We start from the raw sequence: 18,507 nt of genomic DNA on the forward strand, positions 1-18,507 counted from the left end.
AAACATGTCTCTGAAATAAAATTAATTTCTATACTCACCTGTCTCCAGCATATCTGTCTTCGGCACTGCTGTCACTTGCTTCCGACCCCCGCTCATTAGACTCATTGTTTATGAACTGCATCGAGGACCTGGAAGAAACAACAGCGCCGGAGACATCAGTGCTGGGGACAGCATCGCTGGGGACAGGTGAGTATCCAACAGTGTGTGCAGTGAGGTCAGGATGTCATCAGAGTATCCAAAGAACTCAGATGACATCCTGACGACATCCCCGTTACACCCACGCTACCGTGGGGGTAGCGGCTGTCACTTCACGGGTTCATCAGAGTTCATTGTGGACTCTGATGAACCTGGGAAGTCACTGCCGCAAAACTCGCTGTAGCATGGGTGTCACAGGGGGTGTTGTCAGGATGTCATCTGAGTTCACTGTGAATGCCGATTAACCCATGATGTCACTGCCAGCCCGCACACACACTGCTGAGGAAGCTCCTGCGGTGACCTGGGCTCACCTTATTAGGTTAAGGTCCCCACAGAGAAGCACACACAGCAGTGATGACCTCCTGACCAGGCCACACACATGCTGCTGAGGGTGCCCCTGTGGTGACCTGTAATGACCTTATAGGATCAAGGTCACCACAGGGAAGCATACACAGCAGTGTGTGCGTATGCCTCCAGGGGCTGCTCTCACAATCAATGGGGAACATTCGGTTCTCCATTGAATGTGACAGCAGTATGGGATTGATGTGGGCCCCTCTAATTGGATTACGGCAGACCAGGATTAGGGATTTGATAGGGAAATAAATTGGAAAAGAGGATGTCTTTTGTCTTTATTTATTGAATCATTTTCTCCTTTTATGTATTTTTATGTATTTTCAGGTTGCGTTTGGGGAACGCTGTGGGACCTCACCATGGATTACGGTGGACCTTTTTTTATTTTTAAAAATCAAATAAATTGGTCAACAAGGGCGGGAGTTGGGGGGTTTTGTTCAAATATACTTTGTTATTCTCCTTTCAACTACTGGATTAGTAATAGTAATGTCTCCTAGATGCCATCCATTTCTAATACCAGGGCTTAATGCCAGCTGGAGCTTGCATCAACCCCATAAATATTACCCTTTTTGTCACTGCAGCAGGGCAATGGGAAGAGCCGGGTCCAGCCCCAGAATTAGGGGATCAAATGGATGCACCATTTCTCGGGCAGCTGTGGGCTGCTATTGTTGGGCTGCAAAGGGCAAAATAACCATGGCCCTTCCCACCCTAATAATATCAGCCCCCTTTTGTCTGCTGTATCATGGCTGGTGGTAGTATAAATGGAGGGGACCCCATGTCATTTTTTTTATCTAACAATTAAAAAAATAAGCACGGGATCCTCTCTATTTTTAATAACCAACCAAGGTACAGCACACAGCTGAGGGGCACAACCTGCAGCTGCTGCTGGTCCTGTGCGGAATATGAAAATTGTAGGGACCCCATGTCATTTTTTGTTTTAAATTAAAAAAAAAAATGCTGTAGAACAGCTGTCCAAGCTAGCTACCTCTATATATATATATATATATATATATATATATATATATATATATATGTTCTATCTATATATCTTCTCTGTTCTATCTATTATAACAAAAGGAGTGTGGGGGCGTCTTTATTAAAATAAACATTTTTTCCTGTGTTTGTGCTTTTTTTACTTTACGGTTACTGCGTTCGTAATGGGGGTGTCTTATAGATGTCTTTCCATTAGCAACCCCTGGGCTTAATGCCAACTGTCAATTCACAGCTGACATCAACCAAAATATTTTACCTCGATTTCCTCTGCACCAGCACAATCGGGAAGAGTCGTGATGAAGCATCAGAATTGGCTCATCTATTGTGTTCTGGGGCAGTTGTGGGCTACTATTTCTAGACTTAGAAAGGCCAAATAACCATGGACCTTATAATATTGTCCCATAGCTAACTGGTTAGTAAAAATGTGGAAGATCCCTCTTATTTTATTATTATTATTATTATTATCATTATTATTACTATTATTATTATCATTATTTATTAGTTAAGAAAGGCTAAAAACATTCTTCAGTACCCCATGAAAGGCACTTAGGGATGCAAGTGTACAATATGTATGGAGGAACTTACCTTGCTTTTGTTAATTTCTAGAGGACAGTTTGTGCAGAGCATCACATCATGTTTTGCTAAATTTCTATACTAAAAATGATGTTTTTATAAAAAAAAGGGTTTTTTTATCACCATATTCTGAGAACTAGAACATATTCTGTCAGGCAAAAAGCATATTAAAAGAGGATGGGTCTGCTGTCATGGCATATCTGTTTTAGCAAACACTTTTATTAATCATGAATAGTGATGAGCGAGTACTAAAAAGCTCGGGTGCTCGAGGCTCGGGCCGAGCATCCCAAGATATTCGTGTACTCGGCCCGAGCACCGAGCCCAATGTTATCCTATGGGAGACCCGAGTATTTTTCTGAAATGACCCCCGGCAGCATGTAGAAACCCTAAAAATGTCACAAAAGTCTCAGAAGAGTGCTCAAATGACATGGCAACAGCATGGGGAAGACCCCTTGAAGCATTTATCACTCAAAAGTCACAGCTGTGAACAATTTTGTCCGCGTTTTACGCCATTTTTACGGACTTACCAGAAAACCTTCCAAAATGACACCAAAATGAATTTTCATGGCGGAAATGTTAAGGGCACATACCCAATAGTGAGATAGAGCTGGTGTATGTTACTTTTTGAGATTAATACATGAAAGATTTTACGTAAAACATTGTGTGGCACTCCGATGTCCAAAACGCACGTTTTGTGCTTTTTACTAGCGATGTCGGTCATTTTTTTTTTCATTCTATCTCCCGTCGGTCGGTCTCGCTCTGTCAGTCTCTCTCTGTCTTGTCTGTCCCCCTCTCACAGTCTGTCGGTTAGTCCCCCCCTCTCTCTTACTTACCGTTCCCCGATCACTGCCGCGGCGCTGCACAGCTGTTCACTAAACTCCGGCGGCTTTTCCTCTTTTGAAAAAGCCTGCCGCTCATTAAACAATCTCGTATTCCCTGCTTTCCTGCTTTTCGGCGCCTATGATTGGGTGCAGTGAGACACGCCCCCACGCTGAGTGACAGGTGTCTCACTGCACCCAAACACAGCAGCCAGTGTGTGTGTGTATACTGTGCAGTGAAATAAATAATTAAATAATTAAAAAAACGGCGTGCCATCCCCCAATTTTAATACCAGCCAGATAAAGCCATACAGCTGAAGGCTGGTATTCTCAGGATGGGGAGCTCCACGTTATGGGGAGCCCCCCAGCCTAACAATATCAGTCAGCAGCCGCCCAGAATTGCCACATACATTATATGCGACAGTTCTGGGACTGTACCCGGCTCTTCCCGATTTGCCCTGGTGCGTTGGCAAATCGGGGTAATAAGGAGTTATTGGCAGCCCATAGCTGCCACTAAATTCTAGACTAATCATGTCAGGCATCTCCCCGAGATTCCTTCCATGATTAATCTGTAAATTACAGTTAAAAAACACACACACCCGAAAAATCCTTTATTAGAAATAAAAAACACTAACAAAGTCCCTCATCACCAATTTATTAACCCCGACAAACCCTCCATGTCCGGCGTAATCCACGGACCTCCAGCGTCGTGTCCAGCTGTGCTGCATGAAGGTGACAGGAGCTGCAGAATACACCGCCGCTCCGGTGAGTATAGCGATCAGCTGAGCTGTCACTGAGGTTACCTGGATGCAGCGGTGGCCACGGGTAACCTCAGTGACAGCTCAGCTGATCGCGCTACTCACCGCCGCTCCGGTCAGCTTCACACAGCAACTGAGGTGAGTATAGCGATCAGCTGAGCTGTCACTGAGGTTACCTGGATGCAGCGGTGGATGCAGCGGTGGCCGCGGGTAACCTCAGTGACAGCACAGCTGCTGTCACTGAGGTTAATCGCGGCCACCGCTGGATCCAGCGGTGGCCGTGAGTTACCTAACTGACAGCAGCTGATCGCGCTACTCACCTCAGTTGCTGTGTGAAGCTGACAGAAGCGGCGGTGTATTCTGCAGCTCCTGTCACCTGAATGTAGCAGAGCTGGACGCGACGCTGGAGGATTGTGGAGTACGCCGGACATGGAGGGTTTGTCGGGGTTAATAAATTGGTGATGAGGGACTTTGTTATTGTTTTTTATTTCTAATAAAGGATTTTTTCAGGTGTGTGTGTTTTTTAACTGTAATTTACAGATTAATCATGGAAGGTGTCTTATAGACGCCTGACATGATTAATCTAGGATTTAGTGGCAGCTATGGGCTGCCATTAACTCCTTATTACCCCGATTTGCCAACGCACTAGGGTAAATCGGGAAGAGCCGGGTACAGTGCCAGAACTGTCGCATCTAATGTATGCGGCAATTCTGGGCGGCTGCTGACTGATATTGATAGGCTGGGGGCTCCCCATAATGTGGAGCTCCCCATCCTGAGAATACCAGCCTTCAGCTGCATGACTTTATCTGGCTGGTATTAAAATTGGGGGGACCGCACGCCGTTTTTTTTAATTATTTATTTATTTATTTTACTGCACAGTATAGACACGCCCACCGGCTGCTGTGATTGGGTGCAGTGAGAAACCTGTCACTCAGCGTGGGGGCGTGTCTCACTGCAACCAATCATAGGCGCCTGTGGGCGTGGAAAGCAGGGAATATGAGATGGCTGTGTACAGAGCACAGCGCGCCCGCCGGTATAAAGGCTCGGTCACGCTGTGCAGGCCGGCCAATCACTGCAATTCCACAACTAACAGGGCTGTGGCATTGCAGTGGTCTGCCAGCCAATCCCTGCATGAGGCCTGGCTCTCAAAAGAGCGCCAACATGCAGGGATGAAGACCACGAGTACAACACGAGTATTGCGAAATTACTCGGTACCCGCTGAGTAGCCCGAGTACAGTGATACTCGTGCGAGTACCGAGTAGTAACAAGCATACTCGCTCATCACTAATCATGAAATAATTATTTACCTGTTTTCTTACAACTCTAGTTGAATGACAGCTGGGACAATCTTTTTTATGCAACTTGGTTTATGCTTCTTAATACATCTTTAGTAACATTAAAAAATTAGCTGCATTTCCAATAGATTTCATTTAGGCTAGAATTGATTCACACATTCATAAGGGTAAGGCGGGCTTTACACGTTGCAACATCGCTACCGATATATCGTCGGGGTCACGTCGTTAGTGAGGCACTTCCGGCGTCGGTAGCGACATCGCAATGTGTAAATCCTAGGTGCGACGATGAACGAGCGCAAAAGCATAAAAAATTGCTGATCTGTGTCACGTCGTTCATTTCCATAATGTCGTTACTGCGGCAGATATGATGTTTTTTGTTGTTCCTGCAGCACCACACATCTCTATGTGTGAAACCGCAGGAACGACAAGCATCTCCTTACCTGCGTCCACCAGCAATACGGAAGGAAGGAGGTGGGCGGGATGTTATGTCCAGTTCATCATCGCCCAACTGCTTCAATTGGCCAGCCCCTTAGTGACGTTGCGGTGACGTCACTGTGACTCCGAAAGCACCTCCCCGTTGAGGGAGGGATAGTTTGGTGGTCACAGCGATGTCGCCGACCAGGTATGTGCGTGTGAAGCTGCCGTAGCGATAATGTTTGCTACGGCAGCAAGCCCAAGATATCGCATGTACGACGGGGGCGGGTGCTATCGTGCTCGACATCGCTAGCAATTGCAAGCAATGTCGCAGCGTGTAAAGCCCGCCTAAGGCTATGTGCCCACGGGACTAGGTACACGCGGATTTTGCTGCCAAAAACCTGCTGATTTATCATGATTTTCTAGATAAATCCGCAGGTTTTAGCAAGTACAGACACATGTTATCCTATGTGACATGGGGAGTGCTGTGTCCATGCTGCGGTATGTACGGCTGCGGAGTATGCTGCGGATGTCCCGCAGCCACACATTACTGCATTTTAATTCTTCCTGCAGAAATACCTGCGGAAATCCCGCCCCTCCACTATGGAGCTAGAGGGTGGGACTTCAGCGGGTAAGTTACATGAATGTCCGCAGGTTTACCGCAGCTATTTCGCTGGAATCCCGCAGCAATGGATAGCTGCGGATTCCGGGGAGCTGCTGCGGGAAACCTGCGGACATGCCTGCGGATCTATCTGCAGATAAGTTGTCCCGTGGGCACATAGTCTAAGAAGATCCTGTGCTGCTCTAATGCAGTCCACTTCATCTGAAGTACTTTAAATAGGCCAAAAAATAGAAACACCTCAAAACACTACATTAAGAAGAATTAATAAACCACTTGTACTGTATTTACTGTCACATGCTTTGTCCTCACATGGAAATTTCCACAGAAAAATAAAATGAAGGCAGCTTACAATTAATAATGTGAATGCTAGAAGTACACTTTGTTCATCAAAAAAACCCACATTTTCCAAATAAGAAATTTTAGAAATACAAAAAGATCATTAACAGAATTAATCTAAATAACACATATAAACAATGACAAGATACAATCAAAACATATGTATAATAGAATAAGTAAAAATATGGATAATTACAAAGCCAATAAATAGTTCGTAGAGTTGGGTGGCTCGATGAAATTTGAATTCACCAGCTTTGTCCCCCAGAAATTAAATATGAATTGCAAAACTAAAAATCCACTATTTACATGAAAAAAGGAGTGAAAGAGAGATTTTAATATAAGTACAGCAGGGTACATAAGAGATAAACCAGGATTTAATTTTAGCAGCAAAATTAGCACTGAGGGGTTTAACACTGCCCTATTTGAAATGTATGAAGGAATAAAAAAGCTATTATTAAAGTGCTGCTACTGCAGTATACTACTGATCAATGAATTTACAGTAACACTGAATGACTATTCAGATACAGAACATACCCACAACACAATCAGATTACACTTTTGTATCACTATGTTCAATGAGATGTGTACTTCGATAACATAGTTTAGTACAGTCAATGAAAGGGCATAAATAAAAGAAATATAACACAGTAGAAATAATAAAGAAAAAATGTAAAATGAAATGTATTAAAAGGCTGCTAATCGTATCCAAGTGATTAAAAAATATATACAACGACATAAACAGTACTGAGAAGTGAAAAAGTGAGAAACAAACCCAAAAAACAGCCGAGAGTTAAAATAGATGAAAGAGAAGGAATGGACATGTGAAACAAATAATATAATATAATACAGTGAAGGAAATAATTATTTGATCCCTTACTGATTTTGTAAGTTTGCCTACTGACAAAGACATAACCAGTCTATAATTCTAAGAGTAGGTTAATTTTCACAGTGAAAGATAGAATATCAAAAATAAAATCCAGAAAATCACATTGTATGAATTGTAAAAATGTATTTTCATTTCGCAGAGAGAAATAAGTATTTGAGCCCTCTGGCAAACAAGACAATACTTTGTGGCAAAACCCTTGTTGGCAAGCACAGCAGTCATACTTTTTTCGTAGTTGATGATGAGGTTTGTCAGGAGGAATTTTGGTCCACTCCTCTTTGCAGATCATCTCTAAATCATTAAGATTTTGAGGCTGTCACTTGGCAACTCAGAGCTTTAGTTCCTTTCATAGGTTTTCTATGGGATTAAGGTCTGGAGACTGGCTAGGCCACTCTTTGACCTTAATGTGCTTCTTTTTGAGCCATTGCTCTGTTGCATTGGCTGTATGTTTTGGGTCATTGTCATGCTGGAAGACCAAGCCATGACCTATTTTTAATGTCCTGGCAAAGGGAAAGAGTTTGTCACTCAGCACTTTACGGTACATGACTCCATCCATTGTTCCACTGATGCGGTGAAGTAGTCTTGTGCTCTTAGCAGAGAAACACCATCAAAACCTAATGTTTCAACCTCCATGCTTGACAGTGGGGACGGTGTTCTGTGGGGCAATTTTGGCCTGCTATTTTAAGGCTGGGGAGGCACCAATAACCATGGTCCTTTGTTACCTTGAGACTCTATCAGTTTCACCTTGGCTGGTGATCCAATTTGGAGAGGACTCCACTATTTTTTTTATTATTTATTTAATTTTAAATAAATAATTAAAAAACAACCAAACAGTGTTTGGTGACCTTTGTTTTGGATTATCAGCCAAGGTGAAGCTGCCTGATGTGAGCTTCAGTGCAGATGTCTGCTTTAATTTAACTGGCTACCAAAAATAGGGGGGACCGCATGTCCTTTTTTCACTTATTTATTTATTTTGTGACTAAATTCAAGGCTAAACACCCTTTAGTGTCAGTGTCACATGAAAGGCACAAAAGCGTGCAAGCTTAGAATATGTAGGGGGTGGGACATTATATAGTATAGGTGTTTGACATCTATCTATCTATCTATCTCTCTATCTATTCATTGCAAACTTTATATGCAGATGTGACTGAACTCTTAGAAAATCATCTAGATACTTTAAATAGTAGCACTTGTCCTACTTCTTTTGGATTTTTTAATGTAGCATCGCACATAGACATAGCACAAGTGAAGACCATATTACAGCTGCACCTGACCTTCCTTACTAAATCTACAGTTACTGTATAGATTACAGCAATGCCCACACACCCCTCCTCCCTACCCCCAACAAAGAAAAATGGTTTAAAACCAGGGTCAAAAACAAATAGGCCAAAAAATGGTAAATATATAATCCATTTAAAAAGAAAAACTCCTGTAGAATTTTCATTACTTTCCCATGAAAAACCTTAATGTTTATTAAATAGATTGGTGCCATTAAGTGTCACTTCTAAAATACATTTACATATTGTGTTTCCGAAATTCAAAATGTTAACAGCATAATTACAAAAACAATTGTAGAAAATCATTTAACAGTGATTAATTTAGCATTTTGAGAGTTACGATGAAACATTATAAATAGGGAAAGCAATAACTCTTTAAAATAGTAATATCAAAGAAAGAATTTGATATATAGTCTGCTGCACATTTTGCTTTAGTCAGAATTAATTCATGAAAACTGTAAATAAATAGACATTTTCCAATGTATGTTTAGCATTTAGAAGTTAATATCAGCAATTTATTATAAAGCTTAGTAATTCAATTAATTTTTAACAAGATAATACATTCTCTAAATTAATTATATTGTTAATAACTAATGGTAAATCCTGTGAATTTATTTAACAACACATTTATTCTGCATTTGGTCCTGCTGTGGTCTGTTTACTGTTCAGAGAAGAAAAGGAAAAAAAAGTATATAATCACCATTTGCAAAAAGTCTGCTTTCAATATATTTTGTGTAATGGTCATGATAATTATTTCAACATTCTGTTGGCAGTCATTACCACTTCACCCTGCCTGGTTTTCACCTTCATAACCATGCTAATTTTTTTAATTTTGACCAGTGTCACTTTTTGAGGTAATAACTCAAGCTTATTTGTGAAAATATTATAAAGTTAGTGAAAATTTAAAAAATTCAGAATTTTATGCCATTAAACCATAGAGGTGACCGCAGTTCACTGCCAGTGGTGGTTCTCACAAAGCAAAGTGTAAGAGCTGTCACCGGCTGCTGTCCCAACCTGTGACGTTCATTCTATGAATGTTCGTCATAAGCTGGAACAATGAGCCTGGGAATGCCGTGGGACCTCCTTATAGATTACGGCAAACCTGATTTGGATTAAAATGAATAAAATTGGTGAATGAGGGTGTTATTTCTTTATTAATTATATCTTTTTATGTCTTTAAAGGTCGCTTTAGAGGAACGTCATGGGAACTTCTTGTAGATTATGGCGGAACTTTTTATAAGACACTAGTTGTAGTACCCGGCATTGCCTGGGATAGTAACTGCCTCTCTTTCTCTCTCCCAGTCTCTCTGTGTGTCGCTGTCTTTCTCTCTGTGTCTTTCTTTGTCTGTCTGTTTCTATTTCTCTGTGTGTATTTGTATCAGTCTATCTGTCTCCATCTCTGTGTCTGTTTGTCTCTCTCTATCTCTGTGTCTGTCTCTATTTGTGTGTCTCGCTGTCTGTCTCTTTCCCCATCTGTCTCTTTCCAAGGCTGTCTCTTTCCAGGTCTGTCTCTTTCCAGGGCTGTCTCTTTGCCTGGCTGTCTCTTTGCCCGGCTGTCTCTTTGCCCAGCTGTCTCTTTCCAGGGCTGTCTTATTCCAGGGCTGTCTCTTTCCAGGGCTGTCTCTTTGCCCGGCTGTCTCTTTCCAGGGCTGTCTCTTTCCAGGGCTGTCTCATTCCGGGGCTGTCTCTTTCCAGGGCTGTCTCTTTGCCTGGCTGTCTCTTTGCCCATCTGTCTCTTCCCAGGGCTGTCTCTTTGCCTGTCTGTCTCTTTGCCCATCTGTATCTTTCCAGGGCTGTCTCTTTCCCTGTCTGTCTCTTTCCCTGTCTGTCTCTTTCCAGGGATGTCTCTTTCCAGGGCTGTCTCTTTCTAGGGCTGTCTCTTTCCAGGGATGTCTCTTTGCCCTTCTGTCTCTTTCCCCATCTGTCTCTTTCCCCATCAGTCTCTTTCCAGGGCTGTCTCTTTGCCCGGCTGTCTCTTTCCAGGGCTGTCTCTTTCCAGGGCTGTCTCATTCCGGGGCTGTCTATTTCCAGGGCTGTTTCTTTGACTGGCTGTCTCTTTGCCCATCTGTCTCTTCCCAGGGCTGTCTCTTTGCCTGTCTGTCTCTTTGCCCATCTGTCTCTTTCCAGGGCTGTCTCTTTCCCTGTCTGTCTCTTTCCCTGTCTGTCTCTTTCCAGGGATGTCTCTTTCCAGGGCTGTCTCTTTGCCTGGCTGTCTCTTTCTAGGGATGTCTCTTTGCCCTTCTGTCTCTTTCCCCATCTGTCTCTTTCCCCATCAGTCTCTTTCCAGGGCTGTCTCTTAGCCAGTCTGTCTCTTTCCAGGGCTGTCTCTTTCCAGGGCTTTCTCTTTCCCCGTCTGTCTCTTTGCCAGTCTTTCTCTTGCCAGGGCTGTCTCTTTCCAGGGCTGTCTCTTTCCAGGGCTGTCTCTTTCCAGGGCTTTCTCTTTCCAGGGCTCTCTCTTTGCCCGGCTGTCTCTTTCCAGGGCTGTCTCTTTCCAGGTCTTTCTCTTTGCTTGTCTATCTCTTTGCCCATCTGTCTCTTTGCCCGTCTATATCTTTGCCCATCTATCTCTTTCCAGGTCTGTCTCTTTGTTTCCTTCTGTCTCTCTCTATCCGCCTCTCCACTGACATTATATTGCCTCACACATAAGCTTCTTATACTAACAGTTTATTTTGTTCCTATAGCAACCACTGACAGTTGCTATTAATAGCCTGTAGCCTGTATTCAGTTTAATGGAGGCAGGATTTTGTAGAGTAACTGTAAAGTGCGGGGTTAAATTTTCCCATCAAAACATAGTCTATGACGTTTCCTGAGTTACATAGAGTATCTGTGCAAAATTTCGTGATTGTAAATGTGACGGTGCAAATTCCTTTAGCGGACATACACATATGCATACACACATACATACATACACAGATACATACATACACTGAGCTTTATATATTAGATTGGTGAATAAGAGCTGTTTTTAATTAATTATTTATTTTGTGGCTATATACAAGGCTACACATGCTTTAGTGCTACATGAAACACATTAAACGGTGTCATCTTAGAATATGTATGTAGGACCTTAGCACATTATATAGGTGTTTGACATCTATCTATCTATCTATTATCTATCTATCTATCTATCATCTAGCTCTAATGTAACTTTGATATGCTTGCTTTGTTATTGGTGCTATATTTAAAAAGTACATACAGTATTGTCTTTTGTAAAAGTGTCCCACGTACGTCGCAAGGATGTCACCTGGATATATCACATGGAACATGACCTTGATGTCTCATGGACATCACACAGATGTCACATGAAGGTCACGCAGATATCATACAGTTGATAGGTGAGGGGAAAAAATTCACTTACATAACATACGGAACGACACTCACATCTCACTCACATCTCACTCCCATACAGTTGCAGGAATAACAATGGAGCCATATTTCACATGCAGATGTGAAGGAACCCTATTAGTGGATATAGGTGTCCAGAAACCAGCAGGCAGCCAATAAGCGTATCTGTGCAGTTAAAGATAAAACATTAATTCGTTTAGATTTCTGCAAATTATGCTTATAGCAATATCATAGAAAACCAGTAGTTTAATGTCACAGTTGAGGATAAAAAGGGTAACATTTCTCCTCGTGGAGAGTGACATGCCTGACATGCCAGCATAGCTCATCACTTATAAGCCATGTAATGCACTTCTAGAAAATTAAACATGAAAATTTGTGAAGACACAACTTGCATAGTACAGGAACATGCACACAGTCATGTTAAACTATAGAAAGTGCACATGTTTATTAACTTAATACCAAATGCCTGCTGACATTATCCTAAATGTTTTACATTGTGCATTAAAAATGACCACCTCCAAAACTGTGCACCCTATTGTCCACACATATTTCTAATTTTAATTTGTGAATCATTATCTACCCAGTCTATTATAGGCATGTGTAAATAAAAAACTGAATCTTTAGAATAGGATGTGCCATCCAAATGAGATGACCTTGTTACTTATGGATAGCTTACGCAATTTTGATCAAAACATTCAGCAGAGTATCGTATCTTTTTTTTTTACATTTGTAGCTATATTGACATTTGTGTATACATTAACTCCTTTAAGGGAATGTGTGATGTGTAAAAATGCTTATAATCTGCAGATATGGGATTAATAATATCAGAACATAAAGAGGACCCATCAATAAGTGGTCTTCATCAGTGAAAAATGGTTGCTGGCCTATACATCGGAGGCTGATGTCAGTGCGCGGTGATAGATAACAATGTGGCCCTCAGACTAAAAAAGATTATGCATCTCCACTTTCAGGATAAACAGTATAAAATAAATATGCAAAGGACATTCTTGGAATACATTTGGCTTTTTAAAGCCTATTTAGACATTTCAAATAAACTTTAGCAACAAAAGTATCAAGACACCTGCGCATTATATCCAAAGGATCAGCCTATAATATCCACCCCCTTCACGATACCAGATATTTATTACCCAGCCATGCATTGCATGTATAGTTAGGTTTTCTAATTTATTTTATTACACTCTTGATAAAAGAAAACCTGTTGTGTATATAATCTCTATGAACCAGCTAATAGGGATTAAGCTACAGGTTAATATCATTTGACATAATGCGGCCACCACACTGAGAGGAAACTAACTTTATTCCTCCCAGCAGCCTTGGTTTTTCAGTCATAGAGGAGCGGCTGGCGTAGTTTTAGTCACTACTTGGAACATAGAGATCACTGGCTGTAACCACACCCCTGGCACAGAATGAAAGTCAGCTTCAGGATTTTATCAGTACAGAGCCAGCTGTCAGTCAGTTACAATCCAAATGTAAAAATAGTACCAGCACAAATCCGTAAAAAAAATTTCAATTTTATTCCTTGCAAAAAGGCATAAGAACAAGAAGTTAGGTGGATAAAAAACAATAAACTGATACAAGACAGGCATAGGTAACACGTTTCTGGCCCAAAGGGCCACTTTGGGCTAGAAAAACATTATTTGTACCTATCTTGTATCAGTTTATATTTTTTTTTATCCACGTACCTTCTTGTTTTTGTGTGTTTTTGCATTGACTAAAATTGAAAAAAAATTTACGGATTTGTGCTGGTACTATTTCTACTTTTGGATTGTCCATGGAGCTGCTCTGCACCAATGTTAAGCCTGATGGGAGCCACAGACTCAGACTGGCTGTAAGGGGAGTCTAGAGAAAAGCCGCTCACAAAACAGGACCCTAAGAACTCTGCAACCCTTTAACCCCTATACAGGGATTTGGAATTACACAGAGCCCCAGAGATCACTACCTGTGGTAGGCTGTAGTCCGTGGTCGTCAGGCAGGGTCAAAAACCAGGAGATGCTAAAAAGGAACAGAATCGGCAGGCAAGGGCGTAGTGAAGAGACAAAGCAGAGGTCAAATCCGGAACTGGCAGCAAGGTACAAAAACGACAGGCAGGAGGCAACTTCAGCTGGAAGACACACGTGACCTACAGTCAGCCAGTGGTACTGCAGGTTCCAGGGAAACCCAGCCTAGTGGATGAGCGGAGCCTGTGCTCCGCAGAGCCATGGGCACCGACTCCTCTCCCATCATTAGCACTATCCATGGTGGGAACATGGCATCGTCTCTCGATTGGAGCAGAAGTCGCAGGAGCAGATTCCGGTGGGGACGTGACAACCGTGCACTTTATCTGGTGAGCTGAAATGCTATTTCCTAGTGCTCGGTTATAGTCGGCACTCACTGTGTATTTAATGGTGACTGAAACTATGATGGATGCGCCCCTATGACTGAAAACCTGAGGCTGCCAGGAAGAAAAATATTCATTTCCTCCTGGCAGCAGGGCTCTAAGTGCTGTGGCTACATGGAGTCAGGATGCTATTAACCTGCAAGTTAACCCCATATCTGCAGGTTAATAGCATATTTTTACATGACCGGTTTCCTTGAAAAAAAAAATAAAAATAAGAACAACCCCTTCTGTCACAACTATTTGTAAATCTAAGGGCTTGATTTCATATATTTGTGGCAGTGGGACTAAATTAAAAATAATCCGAATTCAATGGATAAGAGGTGTGTCCCAATATTTTGGAGCATATGTTGGCATATTACACTTAAATATAGAAAAGAAAAGGAGTTTTAGGAGAGAAAAGAAAAGCAGCACGGCCTTTGGTAGTTAATATTTCATTTTTTTTCAAACATTGTCTCGATGGGGGAATTAAAACTGAAGCCTTTCTGGGGATTCCTCTCACTTAACCAGAGCATAAATAAAACCTAGTTAACATTGGATTATATATGTGTGTGTGTCTTAACCTAATAAAAAACAATAGCATAAATGTCTTGTAATATTGGAAAGTAGAGATTTCTAAACATTGATTTGAATCTTTACAAAGTATATGAGGTTAAAAAGTATTTTCCCATTTTCATTCTATAACTTGCATAAGTTAGTGACCAATGTCACTGCTATATTTACACCTACTTAATGGAAGATAAAAACAGAATTATTAACTAAGCAGCCTATTGTAATGTCACAAATGGATAATGTTACTTTGATGAAACAATAAAGCAAATGTAACTTCACTTCGTGTTTATTTCATTCTAAAGTGCTAGTCTCAATGGAAAATTTTGTTAACATTTTAACATTTTAAAATGTGACACTCATTATTATCATTTCTCCAAGTTCTCCAAGTACTTAAAATATCACATTGAATCTAGAAATGATAAAACAATTTTTTCATGTTCATTCCCTTGTGCATTTTTTGTTCCACAATTATTCCCATAGTAAAAAGAACAAAATGAGGCATAATATATTGGTAAGCTATGTATGTTAGATGCCAAGCCAAGCTCTGCACAGCACGCCAGCTTAAAAAAAGTTATTGACAGCTCAGAACTTTGCTTTAGATTTATGAGAACCAGAAATTGGATTTTCGGTATCTAACTTTTATGTCAATATGCATTTTGTGATGTGGAAGTTAATGGAAAAGCGTATGTTCATTTTTATGTAATAGATAATTTTCCACAATGTTTCTTTCCATTCTCATTCCATAAATTCTTTGAACATTTCCATCAAGAGATTTGGCAAATCTTTGCCCCACAAATACATAAGCTTCTTGTCAAAAACAATAGGAATTTCTGTATTTCTATAAGAATGTGGATTATCATTTGATGTTTCCCATTTAAACTAATAAATTGATACATGTCTTTTATAAAGTATTGCTTTGTAGAAACAAACAGTAACATCAAATAACATTAAAATCTACTAACCTCTAATCAAAACCATTATCCCTAAAATATTGGTTTTGATGCATTATAACTGGCATTGTGCACACCAGTCTTAGTGATAGTTATTCAAGAGTAAATTATTGATTAACAGGCACACAATACTTAAAGGGATTGTCCATTACTTTATCATTAATGATCTATTTTTAGGATAAGTCATTAATGTCTGATCGGTGCGGTTATAACACCAAGCACTGCCAGAGATCAGCTGTTTATGGTGCCATCGCCAGCCAGAACTGCTCAGTTGCGGAGTTTCACTTCACATATCCACCCCAATTGATTTGAATAGGGTGCCTATATGGAGAACCCGGCATTGGCCACCCTACAGTTAGTTCATGGAGCTGTGCAGCTCCACAATCAGAGTAGTATAGGTAATCAATGTCAATGTAACAGACAAGCCCTACATTGAACTAGGAAGATCTTACATAGGGGGTTAGATGATGACAGCTGTTGCTGTCATGACTCACTTCTTGTGAATGCCGGCTGCATAGTGGCATTCACATGAGGTTATCACTTCTGCTGTGTGGTGCACAAGTGAACGAACAGTGTAAAAAATGAGCCAGTGAGCCCAGGATCTTAAAAAATGAGAACGCTACAGGTCTAGAAAAATGGCCACAAAAGCACAATTCTTTTTCTTGACAAATTTCTGAATTTTTTTCACCACTTACATAACAAGAGAAATATTTAAAAAAATAATAAGTATAAAAAGTATACATGTTTGGTATCTACAAACTCACACTGACCTGAGGAATTATATTACTGAGTCAGTTTTACCAAATTGTGAACATGGTAAATAAAAAACCCCAAAAAGCTATTGTGGAAATTCACTTTTTTGCAATTTCCCTGCACTTATAACTCATCCTGCAAAAAACGAGTCCTCATACAGCTATATTGATGAAAAATAAAAAGTTATGGCTCTTGGAAGAAGGGGAGGAAAACTACAGAACAAAAAAATAAATATGGCCCTGGGGTGAAAGGGATAAAGCCCAGCTGATTAGTCAATAGTTGTTGTTTAAAAAACTATATAACCATGTAGACCATGTATCAGATGCTCACTGAAAGTTTTGAAATTCCAGAATCAATTTTGACTAGCCCCATGGCAGCCATCTTAGTAGCCATATTCGACTAGAGATGAGATCTTTTAACATTCAACTTCACCTACTTCAGCAAAGTGTTCCCAAATATTTAATTTGCAGCAAATACTTTTCCAAAAATCTCAATAATGAAAAGCTTATAATTTCTCACTTGTGTTGGAGATGAGAGAAAGATCCTTGCTGACCAGAAGAGCTTAAATTCTACAGGAGACAGAAAAGAACTTGCTAATCAGAAGAGCTTAGAATCTTCAGAAGAGAGAAAGACACAGAGGACCTGGCTGACCATAAAAAAACAATACTCTACAGGCAAGAGAGAGAGAGAGAGCGTGCACCACTGACCATAAGAGCATGCACTATATAGTAGTGAGAGACTTACCCAGTGACTCTGATGATGAAAAACAATTTTTCCATACAAACTGTACTCTGTTGGGAACTGCTGATCTGTGATTGCCCAGAAACTGACCACCACTTTACTAAGTACGATAATGTAAGATGCAATAGCATTATAGGAAGTAAAACTGCAAATTAAGTTTAAAAATATTTGAATTTGTGTGAAATTGCTAATTTCAGGAAAATTGATTCAAACTCGACCCTCAGCAGATTAATTCACTCATCTATACATTAGACCTATTATTATTATGTCTGTCTTTTTAACTGACAGAAAACAAAAGAATTAAACAGCACGACTTTATAGTGTGTTTGGTGCCATCCCAAAAGTTGTAACCCAACAACCATTGTAACATAGAAAATGTAAAAGTTTGCTATTACTTCACACTAGATGTAGTAAAAAGTAGATCTCTCACCAGCCCTTTAGGCTCCAGGGATTAGAAACTCTATAAGACTGGTAACACATAAGGAAAATGATCCGTCACCAAGTCAGTTATGTGGAAGCATAGGTAGCGGTGCTCAGGTTATCGAAAGACACATTGCATAGTCCATCAAGATGGGATCTTGAGAAAGCAAGTTTACAGAAAACCATGTTGGCCAACTCGGATAATGTCTATCTGGCACAGCTCATGTATTTGTTTCAATAAAGGATAAGAACCCAGATTCCGTGAACAAATTTGGTAATTTTAAGTCCCATGTCAAGAGATGGCAATGTAATGGTTCAAATACAACAGAGTTTGTCAAGTAAACACAGAGTTTAACAGACTGGTTTGATAACTCATATTAGCATAATTGTATAAGAAAAAATTAATCAATCAATTATATTGAAATAAATCTATAAAAAATTCCATAATATTCCATAACATTTAAATCCAATTCACAAATGAAATAAATGAATAACAAAAATAAAAAAAGTAGTTGTATAAATTCTTGAAAATTCAATAATATTACATAAAAACTAACCAAGTGACTGATGCAGTTAAAATAGAATAAGTAAGTGGTCCACCAATCAGAAGGACCAAACATTACTTTTTTTTATTATTATTATTATTATTATTATTATTGTGCCATTTATTCCATGGTGCTTTACAAGGGAAAAGGGTATACATAAAATACAAGTATAACAATCATGAACATTACAAAAACAAACTATTACAGGAGGAGAGAGGACCCTGCCCGTAAGGACTCACAGTCTAGAGGGGATGGGTGAGGGAACAATAGGTAAACAGCTGGTTGTGCAGT

Source organism: Anomaloglossus baeobatrachus, chromosome 2 (genome assembly GCF_048569485.1).
Source record: "Anomaloglossus baeobatrachus isolate aAnoBae1 chromosome 2, aAnoBae1.hap1, whole genome shotgun sequence".
NCBI lineage: Eukaryota > Metazoa > Chordata > Amphibia > Anura > Aromobatidae > Anomaloglossus > Anomaloglossus baeobatrachus.